Source organism: Triturus cristatus, chromosome 4_1, assembly GCF_964204655.1.
Source record: "Triturus cristatus chromosome 4_1, aTriCri1.1, whole genome shotgun sequence".
NCBI classification, from domain to species: domain Eukaryota; kingdom Metazoa; phylum Chordata; class Amphibia; order Caudata; family Salamandridae; genus Triturus; species Triturus cristatus.
In genome coordinates, this window is record NC_140585.1 from 1,309,304,474 (window position 1) to 1,309,322,533 (window position 18,060).

The 18,060-nt window shown below is 52.2% G+C and overlaps 1 protein-coding gene across 1 annotated transcript in view; it reads left to right on the forward strand.

Moving 5' to 3' along the window:
* Positions 1–218: 218 nt before the first annotated feature.
* BRINP3 (BMP/retinoic acid inducible neural specific 3) overlaps positions 219–18,060 on the forward strand; it is an 845,680-nt gene continuing 827,838 nt past the window's right edge. Inside the window, exon 1 of the mRNA XM_085654808.1 lies at positions 219–1,186. The gene's annotated coding sequence lies outside the window, so the exon portion shown is untranslated. The remainder of the gene's footprint in view (positions 1,187–18,060) is intronic.

Sequence of the window (18,060 nt, forward strand, 5' to 3'; positions counted from 1 at the left end):
GTGCAGACTGAGTACATTTCAGGGTCACGTTGGACAGAGCCCGTGCAGCGGTGACAGACAGGTCGGACTCGGGCAGTAAGCAGGGCTGCAGGCCGCGCCTGTGCCCGCACCGGCAGCCCAGGCCAGCCTGCGCTTCCTGCTCACTCCCACAGCAGAACGCGTGGCGCTGCGGGCCGGACCTGCGCTGTCTACAAGCTGCCGCCGCTGCTGCTCTGCACACCAGAGTGACGGAGCAGAGCTGCGAGCAGGCTGCAGAGAGAGAGAGACGCGCACCGAGCCTGCAGCCTGCCTCCTGCCTCCACACAGTGCCTGCGCGGGGAGCGGCCGCCTGGTCCTGCCAGAGAGAGCTCCCTGTTGCCTCCAGTCTTAACGGCGCTCCGGAGTTCAGTAGCAGCGCATTTTATTGTATTTTCTTTGTTTTTGTTTCCCTACAACATATTTTCCGGACCCGCGTTTGGATCTCTTCAGTGCGAGCCCGATTTAAACATCTCGAAGGAGCAAGGGAGGGCACACAGCTGAATATTATCAGTTATTGATGACACCGCTCACAGTACAGCCCACTCTCTGAGGGGGTATTTCGTGCAGGAGACCAAGGCAGGATCCTGAGGTCTGTTACATCTGCTTCACCACACACACACTTCAGTTCTCTCTGGACCGTCTCCGAATTCCTGTGCAGCTACAATTCCTATGCAGGAGTGCAGCCCTTTCAGTAGTTCACCTGCCTTACTCGCCTTGCACACAGAAGCCCCTGTTCCTCTCTCCAGGCGCTTGTGATATTCCTGCTTTTGGGGTGCATACTGCCTTCTCTTCTGGCTTCACTCTCCATGTGTGGACTCTCGCCTGTCGTTCACTGCCCCTTCCTTCTCGTGGACCCTCGGCTGGCGTTCACTGCCCTTTCTTTCTCGTGGACCCTCGGCTGGCGTTCACTGCCCCTCCCCGCTGGACACTTCTTCGCCAGATTCCGTGTGTGTTTGCTGTGCTTGGATTGAGCCCTGGACACTGCGCAGAGTTTTCTTAAACCTACCGTCCGGGTGTTGCGGCTGCACCTGGCTGTCAATGGTCCAGTAGTGACGACTGCAGTGATGTCGGCGACCCCCTCGCCATGAAGTTCACCATGATGGATTGTGCCTTTGAGTTCTGGATATATTTTTGTGGACTAACTTCCGGCTTACCGAGATTTCGCCTGGTGAGTGATGAAAGTTTGCATTGTGGCTTATGAGGGCGGTGGGTGTATATCAATGAGATTCTTCCGCGTCTGTGTGAGGAGTCTAGAAACGGTGAGGGGGTCCACGCACGGGCGCTGGTTGGCGCGGCCAGCCTGCTCCACGGCGCTGCAGGTGAGCTGCTCTTAATATGGCAGTCACATACACTGCACGGGCGCCAACTTACGTCTTGCCCTGGCGCTGCGATGCCTCACATAGGGATTGAGTCCTCAACATTTAATATCCCTCCACGGTATGGCGCGAGACTTACTGCACTCCTTTCTTTATTCAGAGGCCGTCTTTTGGCCTTTCCCTCAGACTTGAACATTTCAAGTGGCGCGCAACAGAATGCCAAACATGGCACAGGCATTCTAACAACTCCCCCCCCCCCCCCCTTTAGAATGCTGCAGAGAGACATAATTTGGAAAGGTTGGTGGATTAGGGCTACTGTCTATTTTAAAAATCTATAGAAAAAAGAATATATATATATATATATATATATATATATTTATATTTATATATATATATATATATATATGGTACACGCACATCATAATACGGGAGGATGATGTCATCCCTGAGATATACAGATCTACGTTCTTTGCGTGAAAGAGAACATCCTCAGCGTATAATACACGGGCATGGAGTGCTTGTTCTATGCTAATAAGCAGAGCGGTATCAGATCGCTTCCTCTGCTCGCTGAGGGGGCTGGGCCACGGCATACAAGGAGGGCCGGAATCGTCTCCCATCAGTCAGTGGGGACATGTGCTTGAAAGCGCACTGTCCACTAGTGAGTGTGTCCCAGGTGCGTTGAAACATTTGTTCACACTTTCCTGAGCGCAGGAGTCTTCATTCCTAAACTTGACTCCTCGGGGCAGGCCGATATAATTTAATATCAGCGGGACCCTTGCCCTGGATGTGCCCCCCCCCCCCTTGTGGTAGTGGGACCGTGCCATGCACGTGTGGGCTCTTGGTGTTAGCAGGAGCTCTGTGATAAATGTGTGTGTGGGGGGGGAGGGGGGGGGGGGGTCTCGGGTTAACAGGCGCCCTGCGAGAAACGTGGGTGCCCCAAATGTTGAACAGGAGCACTGCGAGAAATGTGGGGGTACTCTTGGGTTAGCAGGGGCTCTGCGATAAATGTGGGGGTCCTCTCTTGTTAGCAGGAGCCCTTCGGCGAATGTGGGGATCCCCTAGTGCTAGAACGAGTCCTGCGATAAATGTGGGGGTTCTTGGTGTTAGCAGGAGCGCTGCGATGAATGTGTTGCTCCTGGAATTTACAATTGCCCTGCGACAAATGCTGGGGTCCTCTCTCTGAATATGGGGTCCCCTGGTGTTATCAGCAGACCCGCAGTGAACGCCTTGATGTCTTCCCTTCTGCGCTGAGTGAGCTGTTTACTGGTGCCGCAGGAGCCCTGTTGTGAATGTGGGGGTACCCCGCGGTTATAAATGTGGGGGTGCCCTGGTGTTATCAGCAGTCCTGCAGTGAACGCAGTGGTGCCTCCCCTTGTGTTAGCAGGAGCCCTCACTTAGTGAGTTGCCCTCTTTTGTTCCTTGGAGCCATGCGATGACTGTGCTAGCTCCTTGTGTTGGCAGGAACGCGGCGCTATATATTTTCTCCTCTGGCGTCGGTGAAAGCTGTCCTGTGTATGTTGTGTCTCTCCGGTGTTATTTGCATCCCTGCTCTGCGGGTATGTCTCCTGTGGTTGGCGGTCCCACTCCGCATGCACTACATTTGGCATCCACTGGTTTTGGTAGAATCAAGGATTTCTTTATAGCGCCTAGAGCTGTTGGTGGGAGTCCCGAAGGTGACTTCTCCTGGATTTGTTGGAGGCCCTGCTTGAGTGGTTGTGTCCGCCAGAGTTAGGGAGCTCTACGTTTGATCTGCTCTGTATCAGCCCGAGCTTTTCCTCACATTCCTACAATCTATTCACGGCGATGGCTGGTCGCTCGGCGCCTCGTCGCTCTCACGCTAGGTTCGCGCACACAGGCACAACACAGCTGTAACTCCCATAAGGGGCCCGCTGAAGCTATAATATTAGAGTTCCTGCCGGCATGTAGTGTCCAGGGTGCTGGAAGGATCCCCGCTTCACTTGTGGGGTCCAAGGCTTAGAAAGAGCTCTGCTTCCCTTGTGGTGATCAAGTTTTAGACGGAGCCCTGCTTCCTTTGTGGTGCCCAAAGATTGGAAGCTGCCCTACTTTACCTATGGATTATAAGGTGAACAAGGAGCCCTGCGTCCCTTGTGGTGACCAAGGCTTAGAATGAGCCCTGTTTCCCTTGTGGTGTCTAAGGATAAAAAGGAGCCCTGCTTCCTTTGTGGTGACCAAGGCTTAGAAGGAGCCCTGCTTCCTTTGTGGTGTCCAAGGTTAAGAAGAAACCCTGCTTCCTTTGTGGTGTCCAAAGATAAGAAGGAGCCTTGCTTCCTTTGTGGTGACCAAGGATTAGAAGGAGCCCTGCTTCCTTTGTGGTGACTAAGGCTTAGAAGGAGACCTGCTTCCTTTGTGGTGTCCAAGGATGAGAAGGAGCCCTGCTTCCTTTGTGGTGACCAAGGCTTAGAAGGAGCCCTGCTTCCTTTGTGGTGTCCAAGGTTAAGAAGAAGCCCTGCTTCCTTTGTGGTGTCCAAAGATAAGAAGGAGCCCTGCTTCCTTTGGGGTGACCAAGGCTTAGAAGGAGCCCTGCTTCCTTTGTGGTGACTAAGGCTTAGAAGGAGACCTGCTTCCTTTGTGGTGTCCAAGGATGAGAAGGAGCCCTGCTTTCTTTGTGGTGACCAAGGCTTAGAAGGAGCCCTGCCTCCTTTGTGGTGTCTAAGGATAAGAAGGAGCCCTGCTTCCTGTGTGGTGCGCAAAGTTTGGAAGCAGCCATACTTTACCTACGGATTACAATGCTTCGAAAGAGCCCTGCTTCCCTTGTGGTACCACAGTTTGGACACAGCGCTACTTTACCTATGGATTACAAGGTGTAGAAGGAGCCTTGCTTTCTTTGTCAACTCCACGGCTTAGAAGAGCCGTGCTTTCCTTGTGGTGCTTAGTGTTCTAGAAGGAACTCTGTTTTGAGAGATCGCTGCTTACCTTGTGGTATCCAAAGGGGCATGACGGAGGCTCCTGCATCCCATGCGGCTCAGGTATGGTGGAGGGGCAACTCCCCAGGCGGCCGTAAGTCTCATGGGGGGGGGGGGGGGGCAGTCATCCCAAGAGACTCAGGGGTCCCTCTTCCGTTTCTGCAGGGGCCCCATTATTTTGCGTGACGCCACTGTGTGCCCAAGTTGTTCTCAGGAGTTACACTCTGTTTGCGCGTGCATCGATTCTGACAGCCGCCATGGTCTCTGGCGTACGCGCTGTGCAGGGAAGACATGCCGTACACGCTGTGCGTCGTGCTGTAGTTGGGAGGCTGCTCTGCGTGTGGTTTCCTCTGGTGTTTTTGTGCCTACGGTGTGTCCTCGTATGTAAAGAACTCTGTCTGAGTTGGCTGGAACCATGCGTTGGGGCGCCCTTGCGCTGGTAGGAGCATGGTTCAGAATTGAGTGTGCCCTGATATTGTACGGAGGCCTGCTCTCTTTGTAGCGTTGTGGAAGTGTGCTAGGGTATTGGCACGAGCCGTGCAGGGGCTTTTAACGTGTATTTCCGTTTTGGGGGGTTCTGTTATGGTGTCCATTTGGTGTTTAGGCCCCTGCTTTTATAGGAACCCTGCATCCGGTGCCCCCGGGTTGGTATAAACGCTGCTCTGCAAGCCATGCCCCCTGGTGTTGAACTGAGCCCTGCTCTACATGTGGTGCCCCCGTCACTGTTATGAGCCCTTATCTCTAGATGGTGCCCCTGGGTTCATTAGTGGCACTGCATGGTGTGCCCACGGTGTTGGTGGGAGCCCAGCTCTGTAAGCCGTGCCCCCTGGTGTTCGCACGAACCCTTCTCCTCAAATGGTGCCCCAGTCACTGATTTGAGTCCTGATTTCTAAGGGGCGCCATTGGTGTCATTACTAGGGGCCCTGCACTGAATGTGGTACCCACGTCACTGATATGAGCGTTGATCTCAAGGTGGTGCCCTTGGTGTCATCCGGGCCCCTGCACTGCACGCGGTGCCCACAGTGTTGGCATGAGTCCAGCTTTGCAAGCCGTGCCCCCTGGTGTTGGCTCGAGCTCTGCTCCACATGCGGTGCCCCCCGTCACTGATATGAGCCCGGATCTCAGGATGGTGCCCTTGGTGTTATTAGGGGCCCTGCACTGTATGCGGGACCCAATGTGTTTGCAGCAGGTCAGGAGTGGGCGCAGCGTGCTCCGATGCTGGTGGCAGTCCGTGTCTGTGTGGTGCCATCGTGTGATGGACGGTAACCTGTCCAGTATGTGCTCTGTCATGCTGTTGGTAGGAGACGTGCTCTGCATGGAGCGTGCCCTGGTACTAATAGGTGCCGCACTTCACGCAGCGCGTCCTTGGGATGTTATCTGCGTGCGACGTCACTTGGTGTTTCCTGTCCTCGCGCCTCTTTCCCTGTGGTGTTCGCTCGTGCGGTAGAAGCGCTGAGTGTTTTGTGCTGTTGGTGCTGGCAGGGGCGGGTCCTCGGACTGCTATGTGTGTCTGTCGTCGTGTGCTGGTAGCACCCCGTGTGTGCGTTGTCTTGGTATTAGGTGTCCGGTTCTACAAGTGCTGTTCCCTTGTGTTGATAGGAACTTTCCATGAGGTGTGTCATGGTGTTATCAGGTGCCCTGCTCCTCGGCTGGTGCTCATTTGAGTTGGCAGGTGCTCTCCACGCGATATCCCTGGTGCAGGTAGGAACACTGCTGAAAGTGGTACAACTTTGTTGGATACTCTTTGTGGTGCATTAGAGGTGTTAGGAGCCCTGGCTGCATGCGGTGCCCTGGTGTTGGTAGAGTCCCTGCGCACGGTTACCTGGTGTTGGTAGAGTCCCTGCGCACGGTTACCTGGTGTTGGTAGAGTCCCTGTGCGTGGAGACCTGGTGTTGGTAGAGTCCCTGCGCACGGTTACCTGGTGTTGGTAGAGTCCCTGCGCACGGTTACCTGGTGTTGGTAGAGTCCCTGCATGTGGAGCCCTTGTGTTAGTAAGTCACTGCGCACGGTTACCTGGTGTTGGTAGAGTCCCTGTGCGTCGTGCCCTGGTGTTGGTAGAGTCCCTGCATGCATTTCCCTGATGTTGGTAGAGTCCTTGCGTGCGGTGCCCTGGTGTTGGTAGAGTCCCTGCGTGCGGTGCCATGGTGTTGGTAGAGTCATTGCGTGCGGTTACCTGGTGTTGATAAGAGTCCCTGCACGCGGTGCCCTGGTGTTGGCAGAGTCCCTGCATTCAGTGTCCTGGTGTTAGTATGTCCCTGTGTGTAGTGCCCTGGTGGTGGTAGACTCCCTGCATGCGGTGCCCTGATGTTGGTAAGTCCCCGTGTGCGGTGCCCTGGTGTTGGTAGAGTTCCTGCATGTGTTGCCCTGGTGTTAGTAAGTCTCTGCTTGCAGTGCCCTTGTGTTAGTAGAGTCCCTGCGTGCGGTGCCCTGGTGTTGTTAACTCCCTGTGCGCGGTGCCCTGGTGTTAGTAAGTCCCTGCGTGCGGTGCCCTGGTGTTGGTAGAGTCCCTGCAAGCAGTGCCCTAGTGTTGGTAGAGTCCCTGCTTGCATCTCTCTGGTGTTAGTAAGTCCCTGTGTGTGGTGCCCTTGTGTTAGTAGAGTCTCTGCTTGTGATGCCCTGGTGTTGGTAAGTCCCTGCGTGGGGTGCGCTGGTGTTGGTAGACACCATGCGAGCGGTGCCCTGGTGTTGGTAGAGTCCCTGCGCGCGGTGCCCTGGTGTTAGTAAATCCCTGCGCACGGTGCCCTGGTGTTGAGACTCCCCGCCTGTGGTGCGCTTGTGTTGGTAGACTCCCTGCGCGTGGTTCCCCAGTGTTAGTATGTCCCTGCGCGCAGTGCCCCGGTGTTGGTAGAGTCCCTGCAAGTGGTGCCCTGGTGTTAGTAAGTCCCTGCGTGTGGTGCCCTGGTGTTAGTAGAGTCCCTGTGCGTGGTGCCCTGATGTTGGTAGAGTTCCTGCGCGTGGTGCCCTGGTGTTGGTAGAGTCCCTGCGTGCGATGCCCTAGTGTTGGTAGTGTCCATCCATGCGGTGCCCTGCTGTTGGTAGAGTCCATCCATGTGGTGCCCTGGTGTTAGTAAGTCCCTGCGCCCGGTGCCCTGATGTTGGCAGAGTCCCTGCATGCGGTGCCCTGGTGTTAGTAAGTCCCTGTGTGCGTTGCCTTGGTGTTGGTAGAGTCCCTGCGAGCAGTGCCCTGGTGTTGGTAGAGCCCCTGCATGCATTGCCCTGGTGTTAGTAAGTCCCTGCGTGCGGTGCCCTTGTGTTAGTAGAGTCCCTGCATGTGGTGCCCTGGTGTTGGTAAGTTCCTGCATGCGGTGCGCTGGTGTTGGTAGACCCCCTGCGAGCGGTGCCCTGGCGTTGGTAGAGTCCCTGCGTGCGGTGCACTGGTGTAATTGAGTCCCTTGCGCGGTGCACTGGTGTTGGTAGAGTCCCTGCGTGCGGTGCCCTGGTGTTGGTAGAGTCCCTGCACATGGTGCCCTGTTGTTAGTAAGTCCCTGTGCGCGGTGCCCTGGCTCACTGTACCACTGGAATCAAGCTATCCTGGATAAAAACTGGGTACTGGGATCACTGTGCTGCTGGAATCAAGCTATCCTGGCTAAAAACTGGGTCCTGGGCTCATTGTGCCACTGGAATCAAGCTATCCTGGCTAAAAGAGGCACAGGGTCAAGACTGATTTGCATATAGCCAGGTCTAAACTGGGGTGGCATGGTGAGCAAAAGAATGATGGATTTAACCCAGATCTCTCGTTTAGAGGTGAATGTTTTGATTTGTTCTGCATTCCATCCATCAATTGTGTGTCTTCTGGTGTCCGTAGAGTCTCTGCGCACGGTGCACTGGTGTTGGTAGAGTCCCTCCGTGCGGTACCTGGTGTTGGTAGAGTCCCTGCGCGCAGTGCCCAAGTGTTGGTAAGTCCCTGCGTGCGGTGCCCTGATGTTGGTAGAGTCCCTGCGCGTGGTGCCCTGGTGTTGGTTAGTTCCTGTGTGCGGTGCCCTGATGTTGGTAGAGTCCCTGCGTGCAGTGCTCTGGTGTTGGTAAGTCCCTGTGCGCGGTGCCCTGATGTTGGTAGAGACCCTGTGTGTGATGCCCTGGTGTTGGTAAGTCCCTGCGCACGGTGCACTGTTGTTGGTAGAGTCCCTGCGTGCCGTTCATTGGTGTCAGTAAGAGAACTGCCCTGTTCATGGTGTGCCCTGGTGCACCTGCTCACCTTGTGGCACCTTTTGATGTTGTATGTGTCCCTGCCCTGCAAGTGGTGTCTCCCCCCAGGTGTCTCTGCTCTGCATGTAGTCTCTGTTTCTGGTATCGGTAGGAGCTCTGCATGTGATGTCTGCCCCCTGGTGTGTCTGTAGCAGCTCTGTGTGGCGGTAGGATTTCTGCAGATGGTGCCATATTGTGGGGGTAGGAGTTCTGCACATGGTATCTGTACCCTCGTGTCTGTGGAAGTTCTGCATGTGGTGTCTGTAGGAGCTTGACATTTGTGTTTCCCACAGGTGACATTAGGAGCTTTGACGCTGGTGCTTATTTGTTTTGGTAGAAGCTCTGAATGTGGTGTCTGTCCCCTGATGTCTGTAGGAGCCCTGGTTGTAGTGTCTGTTTCCTGGTGTCTGTAGGAGGTCTGCATGTGGTGTCTTTCCCCTGATGTCTATAGGAGCTCTGCATCGGTGTCTTATTGTGTCGGTAGGAGCCCTGCATATGGTGTCTGTCCCCTGATGTCTATAGGAGCTCTGCATAGGTTTCTTATTGTGTTGGTAGGAGCTCTGCATGTGGTGTCTGTCCCCTGATTTCTGGAGGAGCTCTGGTTGTAGTGTCTGTTTCCTGGTGTCTGTAGGAGGTCTGGATGTGGTGTCTGTTCCCTGATGTCTCTAGGAGCTCTGCAGAGGTGTCTTATTGTGTCGGTAGCAGCTCTGCATGTGATGTCTGTCCCCTTGTGGTTGTAGAAGCTCTGCGCTTGATTGACTCCAAGTGTCTGTGGGAGCTCTACATGTGGGAGCTCTGATGTCTGTAGAAGTTCTGCGTGTAGTGCCTGTTCCCTGGTGTCGGTAGGAGTTGCAGGTAGAGTCTGTTGCCTTTTGTCGGGAGTTTCTGCTGCGGTCCGCATGAGCTAGGCCCGAGGCGCCCTCTGATGTTAAGAGGAACTCTCCACCATGTGTTTCCTGGTGCTGGTAGGACGCTGTGCCGTTTATGTCTTTTGGTGTAGGCTGGGGCATAGCTACCAATGGTGCAGCAGGTGCAGTGGCACAGGGACCCAGAGCCCTGGTGTGCCCATTCAGCTCTGATAATTGCAGTATTTGCTACCCAACAGCTGACATGGGGGCATTTCCCTTGCTTGCACACGACCCATGGCATTCTTGCAAGTGACCACTCATTGCATTGGCAGTGCCCTGCGTGTGATGTCCTATACCATGGGTACTCGCAAACATTTTCCCAGGGGTCAAAAGGTGTGGTCTGTGATGTAACCGGTCTGTGATGCGACGAGGGCCGTATTGATGCCAAATAGAAAGCATATACATCTAGTTGCTGAATTGCACAATGTGAAGCCAGAAAACATGGGATTAATCCTTGGCTTCCCCACTTTACCAAATTGTGTGATCCTAGGCAATAGTTTAATTTCACTTTTCCGCCTTTTTCTTCATTATCTCATATACAAGGACCTAGAAATACAGGACTTCAGTTTGCACACTCTACAAAACCACCTCCTGTGTTTGGTTTAATAAACAATAATGTTTTGCTTATGCAATAGGAACCCAAAGATATAACATAACAACTAATGTGCCTCTTTAGTTCACCATTGACATTGTTGTCAGGTTGAGGGGAAGAATTAATGTTTCCAAATTCATGTTTGAAAACCATCACTTTTAAAATAATACTTCTCAATGCACTGATATCATCTGATGCACTAAAGTGAAAAGGTTCTCCATATTAATTAAATGCCCTTTTTGAATTTGATACATTTTCATAGTTTTACACTTTTGCTGCAAGATGGCTTTAAAAAATGGAAGTGCTCCTAAAGTTAAGTGGTATAGGACTCAATAGTTACTTCCTTTCTTTGACACCAATTAACCTTTAAATAGATGTTTGCCTGTTTATTCAACATATTTTTTATTATTAGCATCTCTTTAGTAAACAGCAGCACAGTGTTTATAGCAAGCCTGTGCAGACGCTAAAATTCTAATACCCAATGAGACATTAGTACACGTTCTTCAGAGAATTGAAAGGTACATGTATCATACGAAGGAGATCAAAACGGTGTGGTCGTGATTATCTTGTCCCTTTAGTCTGAACAATTGCCTAGCCAATTTGTGTTTCGTCTGGGTAAGTACCCCACGACTTCTTCAGGGCTTGTGGCAATACTTAATCCGGGTTCATTCTGAACCTTGGAGCGGTGTTCATTACGGCCAGCATACTCGCTGTCTCCGTTCCCACACTCTGAGTGCTACGACATTTCCTTATTTGTTACTTGAACACCACATTCAGGATATCATATATAACTATGGATCTGCGTCCCTTATCAGGACATCGTTAGAGAAGGTTTTATCTACTTGCCAGCCGGAACGAAATTAAAACTGGCGGAGAGCCCTTGAGATCTTCAAGTATTGCCACATGCCCTGACGAAGCCGTGGGGTACTTCCCAAGACGTAACACGTGTTGGCTGGGCAATTGTTCGGATTAAAGGAGACAAGATAATCACAACCACACTGTTTTGATCTCCTTTGTATGATACATGTACCTTTCAATTCTGTGAAGAATGTGTACTAATGTCTAATTGAGTATTTGAATTTTAGCGTATGCACAGGCTTGCTATAATCATATGTTGACCCTAGGGTCTTTTTTGGAGGGCTTAGGGGTTCTCCCTCACCTGTTTGCACCACTTCACTTGCATCTGACACATTTCACGCACACTTCATTGGCGCCATCTCCTGCCACAGAAGAAACCCCCCTCTCTAGTGTTTGCTTCAGCAGCTGAGTGCTTCTGGACACCAGGGGGCCGCGTGTAAAGGCCAGGAGTGCTGCATGCTACCCCCGGGCCGTACCTTGAGTATCAAGGTCCTACATGGTCAGTAGCCCTGTTCTCTCAGCTCTGTTTCATTGTGTTGGTGGGAACCATCCATGCCGCAGTTGACCTGGTGGTGGAAGGAGCTCAGCATGTTGTGTCCTGCTGTTTGTTGGAGCCCTGCTATAGCGGGGTGTTTCTGGTGTTTGGTGGGGACCCTGATGTTTTCGGGTGTTGGCCGGAGCCCTGTTCTTTTTTAAGTGTTTCTGGTGTTGGTGGGAGCCCTGCCCTTCATGCGGTGTTTTCTGGTGTTAGTATATCTTCTCTTCCTGGGGGTTTTCTGGTGTTGGAAAAAGCTCTGTTCTTCGTGTGACTTTTCTGGTGCTGGCGGGAGGCTTCCTCTTCACAGGGTGTTCACTGGTGTTGGTGGATCTGGTCATCCCGAGGTGTATCTGGTGTTGGTGGCAGCTCTGTTCTTGGTGTGATTTTTCTTGTGCTAACAGGGGATCTGCTTTTCGCGGGGTGTGTTCTGGTGTTGGTAGACCTGCGACCAAGATCTTTGCGAGGTCTTTCTATTTTTGGTGGGAGAGACCTGCTATTCGTGGGATGTTTCCGGCACTGGTAGGAGCCCCGATATTCACAGGGTGTTTCTGGCGGTGATTGGAGACCTGCTATTCGTGGGATGTTTCTGGTGTATGCTGGAGACCTGCTCTTCGCTTGTTTGCAGGAGGAATGCTCTTCGCGTGGTATTTCTGGTGCGTACTTCACCGAGACCTGCACTGCGAGGGGTAACACCTGACATTGGTGGACCCGCGCCTCGGACCCTGAGCTGGTGTGTATGAATCACATTACATGGCACCCTTTTCACACCGCAGCAGGGTCGCGCCAGGCGGCTGGTGGTGCATTTCCGGCACGTGGCTCTGTGCCAGACTCTCGCGGGGGGACACAGTTCTTCCTGCAGAAGGAACACACCCTGGGGCCGTGACGCGCAAACTGGTATCTTCCTGCCACACAGCGACACCAGCCCGTGGCAGACGCCAACACACCGCCGACTAGGTCTGATAACGTGCCTGCTGTGTGGCGTCTTATTTACAAGCCCCTTGCGCAGCCCCTACGTCACTTTTGTCCACGTTAAAAGTGGCGCACTGGTGGCGGACGGGGCTTGTAAATAAGCCCCTCAGCGTTATTCTCCGCAAAGCATGTGACAACTTCAGACACCGACACAATGGATTACCGGACGGTACAACCACATTTCTGTTTCATAGATTAGAGGGCTGTGACAGCATTGGAATTATACAATAAGGGATCGCGCCGCACAGGGAGAGCTGTGAGGGGATCTAGGTGGTGGAACGAAGGGAAAATGAGGGGTGGCGGGGAAAAAGAGGGCGTGAAGATGGGGTGGGGAAAGGGCGAGGGGGTCGTAGGGAGAGCGGAGAGGCGCCAAGGACGGTTGATGGAAGGGGTATAAAAGGATGAGGAAGGGAATGAGTTACTGGGTGTGGAGAGATGGGAAGGGCGGAGGAAGTGGGTACGATGGGAAGGTGCAGGAATGGAAGGGTGGAGATGAGGGAGGCGACAGAGAGACGAAACGGCAGGAGAGCTGAAGGAAGGGAGCTGGACGAATACACGCTGGCTGCAGAGGGAAGAATGGTTGAGTGAAACGGGGTAGTGGAGAGGAGGAGGGACGAACTGAAGGAGATGAGAGAAAGATGGTATTGGGAGGCGAGAGGGGTTGGAATGGAGCCGGATCTGACACTCGGCTGAATAACAGAGCGAGATGCAGCGGGAGTCGGCGGAGGGAGATGAGCGGGCTGTGTAATGTGTAGAGTGATGGAGGGGTGGGGGATGCGAAGGGTTGTGGACTGATGGTGGGGAGAAAGGGCAACCGAAGAGCAGACGGACTCGGGAGAGACAGGCAGGGAGGAGGAAATGAAGCGGAGGTGGACTGAGTGATTGGGGTACTTGGAAGGGATTCTTGGAATGAAGGTTTGGCATGTATAGAGCCGAGAAGAAGCGTGAAGTGATGGGTGGAAGGAGCTTAGGGGAGTTGTGGTAGATGACACTCGGGAGGGGTGGTGCTTGAGGTGATGAAGAAATGACCACACGTCATTGATCGTCTGGTGTTAACGAAAGGGGCATATCTGTGTGTGAGCAAAATGCAGACATCGAAAACCTTCCGGACATGTCATCATAGACATTCACAAAGCGGTGAGCAGGGGGTGTACTTTGCTCACAGTGGGGCATATTAACAAGCCAGGCGATAAAATTATCGCCGCTTTAGCGGCCGAAAACCGCCGCTAAAACGGCGATAATGGGCTTGATAATATGCTCTATGGAATTCCAATTGAAGCCCATGTTAGATGTCCTTCACATTTAACATGGGCTTCAATTGGAATTCCATAGAGCATATTATCAAGCCCATTATCGCCGTTTTAGCGGCAGTTTTCGGCCGCTAAAGCGGCGATAATTTTATCGCCTGGCTTGTTAATATGCCCCATTGTTATTGTTTTGCCATTTCATATAGCGCAAACTCGACCCTAAACTAAGTATCAGAGCGCTCTACATGGGCAACAGTTGCATTACGGAGGGACACATTCATATTTAGGCACAGGGAGATAAAGTGATTTGTCCAGAAACTCAGGATGTACGAGCCCGCCAAGACTCGAACCCGGATCCCCAGCTTCAGAGTCGAAGGTCAAGCCCTTACGTCACAAGGGCGGCTGCGCTGCTCCTCCGCAGGGGTGTTCACCGAAGGGAGAGCCAGTCAGTGTCTGTGCGCCACCATCTATATAGATACATCGAAGAAGCAACGAGACAAGTGACGTGCTGCACAACACCCTCACGCTGCACAGAGACCCAGGCTGTGAGGGATCCCCTCAAAACACATTCACACGAGCTAATACCTAGAGGCTGTGTGCACTGCTCACAAAACTCATTCACGCCAGCGCAGAGCCCGTGGATGTGCCCACCCTTAAGTAAACACATTCACTCTAGCGCAGGGCCAAGGCTGTGTGCACCGCTCTCAAAACACATTCACTCTACCGCAGAGCCTGAGGCTGTGTGCACCCTCTCAAAACACATTCACGCTAGCGCAGAGCCCAAGGCTGTGTGCACCCCTCTCAAAACACATTCCCTCTACCGCAGAGCCTGAGGGAGTGTGCACCCTCTGAAAATACATTCAGTCTAGCGCAGAGCCAGTGGTCATGTGTACACCTCTGAAAACACACTCAGTCTAGCACAGAGGCATTGGTTGTGTGCACGCCTCTAAAAACACATTCACTCTAGCGCAGAGTCAGTGTTTGAGTGCACCCCTCTGAAAACACTTTCACGCTAGTGAAGAACTAGTGGTTGTGTGCACCCCTCTCTGAACATATTCACGCTAGCGCAGAGCCAGTGGTTGTGTGCACCGCTCTGAAAATACATTCACGCTAGCGCAGAGCCAGTGGTTGTGTGCACCCCTCTGAAAACACACACTCACCGCAGAGCCGGCGCTGTGCTCCACTCTTTTACAGATGCGTCACAGAAGCGTAGAGCGAGCGCAGCGACACCGGATCTAGAGGTAATGCTGAGCTTTGGGCACAGCACTTCGGGATGCTGCTGTTGGAAAGGGGCTGCGAGACCGTGGGTGAATCAACCGCCCGAGCCCCTGAACAGTGGGTGGGTGCGTTTCCGTTCTTTGTGCGTCTTTGTGAAACCCCCTAACCAAATAGCCGTGTATGCCTGGAACCTGTATGCCTGGTGCCACTCTAGGTATCAAGGTCGACGGGATCGGTATGCACCCACAAACGCCTATGGCGTGACAAGCCGTGTAATTACGAAAGTGGACAGACACCCAAACTGACGAAGTAAGCTCGACTGGCCGTGCCAACTGGAGGTAGAAGGGGGTCGATGGGGGTTACCATTGGAAGGGCAGAGGGTGGCTTACTCTCTAGCCTGCTTCTAGGCGCAGGCGCAGTGTCTGATAGACCTGGCCTCAATGTAGCCACGAGAAGTCGTGAGGTGATGTTGAAAACCTCTGCAGTTCACTGTTGAGTATCGTCTCCTGTCACTGCATGTTTGATTGCGGGGTACGAGTGTGCTAGCGCCCGAGTTTGGTGTGTGCTTTATGTACGACTGAGTAATTGTTTATGTCCCTGTCTTTGCACATCTGTGTGCACGAGCGCATATTTGAGGTTGTGTGTGCACGCCTATGTGCCTAACCTATTTCCTGCCTATGTGCGGCTGTGAGTGCCTATGAGTATGACGGCGAGTCGCACGTACGCCTTTGAATGTACCTATTTTTCCGTGCACATTGTGTTTCTGTAAGCGCACGTGTGTGTCTGTATAAGATGGACACACCAATATGCTCAACCCAGTTCCTGGCAGGTCGATCTCTGTTTTCATTTTTTTTAAGGGGGGCTGGGGGCGCAGGTTTACTGAGTCAGCTCAATGTCTGAAGCCGGCAGCTCTAGTCAAGGAGTTGCCGATTGTAAAGTGCTCGGAGCACACCTGGAGTGCGCCAGTCAGTGTTAGATGAAAGCCTGGCAACAGCACGACTCCAGCGTAGAGTTCAAGGGTCAACAGTCTACATTTTCTCCTCTTAACTTCGCATTACTCCAGATCCGTTTCTGCTGTCTAAGTGCATTAGTTTCAACCCAACATTCCCACTTCGCGAGGATGGTGCAGCTCCTGCAGACGTCACTGCAGGAGACATGGAGGGAGCTGTCACTTTTGGACTGGAGGAGGGGTGCCTGCTGGTTGTATTTGGGTGCCTGTGGTGGAGATGCGGACAACTGATATAATATATTAATAAGTAGTGAGACTGAAAATGGAATATGCGTAATCACTTGAGATCACTGGAGAGGAACCGGAACATTACGAATGCTAGCCAGGAGTAGCAAGCAGGTGTTTGGACGGATGGCTTCTCGCGAGAGAAGTGGTTGGACGGCAGTGGCGCAGCGAGGGGGCGTGGGAGGGCTGGTCCGCCCCGGGCGGCACGAGTTTTACGGCGTCTCGTCTGCCTGCCAGCCCCTCCCCCACACTCTTCACTCTTAGCTGCAGCCATCGCTGGGCAACAAACGCAGGAGGCAAAAGGTCTAGCTACGCCACTGCTGCAAGGAGGTGGTGGTGGGGAGGGTTGTGGAGGTGGGAGTTCAGGAAGAAGAAGCCTCTCAGGTGCAGGGCAGAAGGGGAGCACAGTTTGTGATGGAGAAGAGGCTGTAAGAGGAAGAACGAAGGGCTGTCAGCCGCTAGCTAGTGTGTCACGGACCCTAGTACAAGGAAGGAAATAGCTCCCCACCCTGCCAATGTTTGAACTATGAAATGCAGAAATAATCCAGTTTCAGTGGGCCCCTCAGTCTTCTGGGCCTGGTGCTACTGCATCTGATGCCCCAAAGGAGACTACACCCTTGAGGACTGAGGATTACATTGGATCGAAACGAGGGAGACATCGTCACTATGGAGGTCTTGATTCCAGGGGAATAGCCACAGAGAATGTCTTCAATAAGAACGTGCCAATGTTTAGGGGTCGTGAAAGGATAACCGTGCATCAAAGTTTGGGTTCAGGGAAAAAGTGGCTTGGATGAAAGCGAAAGCCATGGTTTAATAAACTGCAGGACACTAGTCCTAAAAAAAGAAGTGAGAGGATAAACCTAGTAAGGCAGGATGCAAGTGACATCACAGCACATCACACGTGCTATCACAGTAATTGATATCACCGGAAGTGGCATCAAAAGCCATCACTTTACAGGAAGTGGAATCACAAGAAGTGACATTAGATCTTAAGCCCTAACATATATGTTTAGCAGGTCTATCGTGAGTACATTTGAGCACATTACAAGTAGACATGCAAACTCTCCTGATTTAGGCCCACACTCTTGTAAGCTGCACATAAAAGAATGTTGCCTTTCGTCAGCGTGAAGCTTCCTTTACTCAAGGAGTGAACAAACTCCACCGCCATCCTACTCAACCAGGCATAATTTCATTTGTAGCACATTTCCATGAAGAAGTGAGAGCTTTAGCTGCCTGCACTCTCTAGCGGTGAGACCACTCTCTTATGCAAAGTATTCTTACTCCGCCTTTCCCACCTGCACTCATTTTAGGAGATTGGGGCTCATTTTTCACCAACTGACCATGATCCAAAGCAACAAAGAAAGACAAAAAGGGAAGAAAGGAGAAAGGGAGATAAGAATACAATAATGAAGGCAGAAAAGGGGGTGAAAAAAGAGCCTGCAACATTAAGCAATTGTAGGTAGTGAAAGCAATACGTTATGGCAACATAGGCATTCAGAAATAGGACCATAAGAAAAAGTTTAGGGGTCTGCATTTATGTTTTTACAAATTAGACACTGCCCCCAAAAATGTCACCTCCACATTTAGCAACAGACATCTCTCATGTTCTTATTGTTGGTATAACTATATCTAAACCACCCTCACATTTACCTGCGCAACCTGACAGCTCACCATGGAGCCAGTCCCACCAGAATGCCCACACCAAGAATGGACCATACATTTCAAAGTAAGAGGTATCAGCTGCACCTCAAACTAAGTGTAAGCAGCACAGTATCCAAGGATGAAAAGGAAATGGTGACAAAGTTAACTCACAAGAAAAAGGCACATGCAGTGTTAGCCACAACTAGCACTTTCAAGAAAATATTGGCCTTCAGAAGGAACTATTACTACTTTGCTTAGAACAACTACCCAAGTGGGGAGATGTAGGAACAGCGAGAGACACCAGAAACTATGGACAGTAACCAGAAGCTACACTAGACTCTGCCTGTAAATAAGAACTTTATATATCCTAGACATGTTACACTGCCAATATGGAGACAGCCTACTTCATATC